Source organism: Prionailurus bengalensis, chromosome B4 (assembly GCF_016509475.1).
Source record: "Prionailurus bengalensis isolate Pbe53 chromosome B4, Fcat_Pben_1.1_paternal_pri, whole genome shotgun sequence".
Taxonomy (NCBI): domain Eukaryota; kingdom Metazoa; phylum Chordata; class Mammalia; order Carnivora; family Felidae; genus Prionailurus; species Prionailurus bengalensis.
In genome coordinates, this window is record NC_057358.1 from 135,969,507 (window position 1) to 135,974,015 (window position 4,509).

At 55.9% G+C, this 4,509-nt stretch overlaps 1 long non-coding RNA gene across 1 annotated transcript; it reads right to left on the reverse strand.

Annotated features, from left to right (window-relative positions):
* Positions 1-1,120: 1,120 nt before the first annotated feature.
* LOC122472862 lies at positions 1,121-4,276 on the reverse strand. The gene is made up of 2 exons (XR_006294537.1): positions 1,838-4,276; positions 1,121-1,653 (listed from the first exon to the last, which is right to left on the reverse strand). It is a non-coding gene; the product is annotated as an uncharacterized LOC122472862 (long non-coding RNA).
* Between the last annotated feature and the right edge of the window lie 233 nt (positions 4,277-4,509).

Consider the following 4,509-nt stretch of genomic DNA (forward strand, 5'->3'; position numbering starts at 1 on the left):
TGAATGTTTTGAAACTGGACGAAGACCTAACAATGCCCAGGCTTAATGTGATACATCGTACCCTGCAACGAACACAGCCGAGCCTCCCAATCTCCCTCTTTAAGCTCCTGCAGTTCAGCAGGATGAGAGGTCCTGGGTGCCAGGAGGGATGCCATGCTGAATCCAAAGCGTCATCTTTCCCTTGGCAGGCTCCTGGATCAGCCAAATGGAAGGGTGTCTCCTGGTTGTAAAACAAATTCTTGTTTTACAAAGTTACCATATGCAACTATTTCTGTGATTCCAGATTTCCTTGATGCCAAGTGAAATTAGATACCAAAGCTAATCAAAAACAAACAAACAAACAAACAAACTGCAGCGGTCACAGAATGTGCGTTCATCAAAAAAGTGACATTGCTCTTTTTATTTTAATGTTTATTTTTGAGAGAAAGAGAGAGAGAGAGAGAGAGAGAGCACAATCAGAGGAGGGGGCGGAGAGAGAGGGAGACAGAATCCGAAGCAGGCTCCAGGCTCTGAGCTGTCAGCACAGAGCCCGACGCAGGGCTTGAACCCACGAACCAAACCGGGAGATCGTGACCTGAGCTGAAGTGGGGTGCTTTGACGGAGCCACCCAGGCACCCCAAAAGTGACACTGCTTTTATTGGATCGCTTTATAACAGATGAATGCTAGAAACTCACACTTACAAAAGAAGTTGTATACCATGCTTATGTCACAAAATAAATGCTCACCCATAGAGCGCCGCTTTTCACCAGACGTAAAATTTCATGGAAAGAGTGCCACAGATAAAAACACAAAGAACTAGAAGACGGTGGGGAGCCATCAAGGGCTGCTCTTGGTCCCCAGACCAGCTGCTACCAAAGGTCCCGCTGAACGGGCAGGACCCGCGTCCGTGTGTCTGTGGCTGACGTGTTCAATCACCATCTGTGACATACTGGGGTGGGCGGGGCACTTCCTGGTGAAATGGTCTTGGGCCCAGGATTTTACGCAGCATAATGTCACCACCGTGGCAGCAGTACAAGAGACAGCAGTGAAGGTCAGGCTTCCAGGGACACCCCACTCAGGATAATATGTAACTGGGTCCCAGTCACCTCATCGTGTCAGAAGAAAGGAGGAGGAGAGGCCTGAGTGACACAGGCCATTTAATCTTTTGCTAAGAAGAATTTTTCCCCCCAGCAATTAGGAGAGCCTGGGACTCAGTCACAGGCTCAAAAGTTCCTCATTCCTTGTCCTGTGCTTTGCTCTGTTTTTGTTTTAAGAGACTTCTTTTTTTTTTTTTTTAGCATACTTTTAGGGATACAGCTTTGGGCAACTCACCTCACTTCTCAGCCTCAATGTCCTCATCTGGACAGGGGGACGATGGCTCACCCCTACCTAACAGGATGGCCGTTGAGGAATTAAATGCGGGGATAGAAGCAAAACCCTTCACGCGGTGCCCAGAATGCCATGGGCACCTGCTTGACTGATGCCGGTATTGGCCCATACCATGATGCACCTGCTGGCCAGATCCACCTGCTGGTCTGTGAAAGGGAGAGGGAGCAGGCGGGGTGCCTGGCCCGCCCGAATGGAATGGACGTGCTGCCTCCTTCTCCCACTCCTGCATTTCCTGTCGGGTAGATGTTGTTCCCAGAGAGGTGGCCTTGCTGTCGGGTTGTTACCTGCGGAGGAATGAGGAATGCGGAATGCGGCACCGGCTCTCACAGGCTGCCCCACCCTACTGCCTGCATTCTCCCCCCCACGGCCCTCTGCTCCTGCCCCCGCTTCCTCTCCTGCCCCCCCCCCGCCCCTCCTCCCTCTGTGGGAGCCTCCAACCGAGTCTGAGAACAACCCATCAGAACCCACCTTCTGATCCAAACGGCCCCAGTGGGGGTGGGAGGTGGGGAAGGGCCAAGACCCTCCATATGAGGTTCAAGCAATCCCCCCCCTGGTGGGTGGACCGCGCATGCCTGCAACTTTCTCTTCTCTCTGGGTTTGGGCAGCAGATGATAGATCCAAGCCAGAGGCTGCCAGGGTAAGGTCAAATGGTTTCGAATGTGAACGCCTTGTGGCAGAGGCTCAGAATATTCCTTTTCTTCTCCAGGTGCGTGAATGACAGACACTAGATCAGGATAAGCGATCAGCAGGTTAACAGGCATAGGGGGCGACGGTTTCACATTAGCACTACTGGGCTGGCAGTGGGGCAGGTGGGAGAGATTGGCAGGGGGTGAGGGGGGAGACTGGGGACAGCATCTGGGACCACAGAACATCAAAGCCCCAAGACCCCACAGGGCAGCCAGGTGAGTCCTACACTCCTTGTAAGGTGAGGAAGCAGAGGCCCAGGGAAGGCCCAGGGCCACGGATCCTTCCCAAACTTGGGGCTCCTGGCTCCTTCTCCAACGTTCTTTACCCACACTGACGCCACCTCTCCCTCTAACACAGCAGACACATAATACCGGGGACCAAGGAAGGCATGAATGAAGAACACACATTATCTACATCTGAGCGCCTCCTGCCGGGTGGGGGGCTGTGGACAAGGCTCCCAAGGGGCCCAAGCAAGCCCTGGGGGCCCTGGAGGCTCCTGCGAAGGGCAGAATTTGAGCAGATCCTCCAAGATGATAAGCAGGCCTCGGGAGGACATGTTGCAGGGGCAGGTCGTGAGGGCAGCGGGATCGGAGCTGTTGGCCTGAGGTGCAGGGCACGCGGATTCCTAAAGCGCGAACAATCCTCACAATTGAAGGCCGAGGTCAGGGATGGCTGGCCAGGGCTGAATCCAGCACCCTGCCAAGGACACGCTCCCGGTAGCCGTGTTCTAGGCACCTGCGGCCTCGCAGCTCTTGGGTGGCCTGGGGTGTGGGAGAACAGGGCCCAGGCCCCCTCCACTGTCCCTCTGGCAGCCTCCAAACACGCCCTTCCTGTTGTGACAACTCGGTTCTCTGTGCAACTGGTTCCAGCCTGTGGCTGGGTTTCAGATTGCGGCACGTGTGCTCATGGAGGCTGACGGAGTATCACGTGGGCACCAGGGAGAGCCTGGCCGCCCGCCCAGCCGGGCCTTGGTTAATTACGGGTCACAGCCTTCCTGCTATGGGTCCACAGGGCACCCAGAGACAGGCCCTCCCCGGGGCCGGGCCTGGGGACAGAGCCACCGCTCCCCCATTTGTGCAGTCGTGGGTCCGTCAGCCTTCACTGGGCACCTGCAGGGATGCATCTCAGGCTGGGCACCCAGGGAGGGTCCAAGGGGTTCAACCGGCCCTGGCTTCTCCCAGCCCCCAATAATAATCATGGCTGCCACCCAAATGACCCCCTTCTGTGGTGACAGGCCCCGTGGCGGTGCTGTATATGTTGCAATTCACAACCACCCCCACTTTGCATTTGGGGAAATTGAGGTTCGAGGGGTAAAGTGACTTGTCCAAGGTCATGCAGCTCTTGTCTGGCTCCCAAACCACGCCCTTCACATCCCCAGACCCTGCTGGGTCTCCTAGCACAGACGGCTCAGGAAGAGCAGGGGTCGTGTCACTGGCCAGTGTTCCTGGTCTGGGGGCCTCCCTGAGCACTGGCCTCGGAGCCTGTCAGACGTCGGAGGCTGCTTCTGGACACTCGCTCTGTGGTACTCTCTCCCACTTCCTCGTTTTGGCTCTTGCTGGCTATTCCTCACCGGCTAATGGCTAACGTCCCTTCCCAGACAAGCACACGCTTCCTCGGAGGCCCTCTTCTGGACGCTTCCAGAAGACCTCTCACATGGCCCTGTCCCCCTTTGGAAACCACTGAGAACACAGAAGTCGTCTCCAGCAACTCTCCTGCTATATCTTCATTTGTCACACTGCGGGTGCGGGTGTGACATTTTTTTTTTTAAGTCCGTGGGCCTTCCCTTCCCAACCAGATAGAAGGGCCCTGAGGGCAGGGGTCACGCCCATGCCTAATGGGAGGGAGCAGCCCAGACGTGCACGGATCTAACCCTCCCAACTGTGGGGCAGGAACTGTGCTCCCCATTTACAGATGAGAAGAGCGAGGTTCAGAGAAGTGACAAACCTAGCTGAAGGAAGGGAGGGGGTGATGCTGGGACCGGGACCCGCCATTTCTGCCCAGCCTTTGGGAGTGTGAGAGCCCTGCCCACATTAGGCCCAACCCAGGCCTCTCAGTGCCCCGCAGCCCGCAGCCCCCTAACCTGGGCTCAGGAACTGTTTGCTGCCCAAACCCTCTCAGTGCAGATGTGGAAACCTCTCACTGCACCCACTGGGCATGGTAGGAAATTCAGCCAACGGCCCTGGAGCGAGAGAGAGACAGAGACAGAGACAGAGACAGGGCATGAACGGGGGAGGGGCAGAGAGCGAGGGAGACACAGAATCGGAAGCAGGCTCCAGGCTCCGAGCTGTCAGCACAGAGCCCAACGTGGGACTCGAACGCTTGAACTGTGAGATCATGACCTCAGCCGAAGTCGACGCTTAACTGACTGAGCCACCCAGCTGCCTCTCTTTTTTCTTAATGAATAGACTTTTTTTTTAAGTTTATTTATTTTAAGAGAGAGCGGGGGAGGGGCA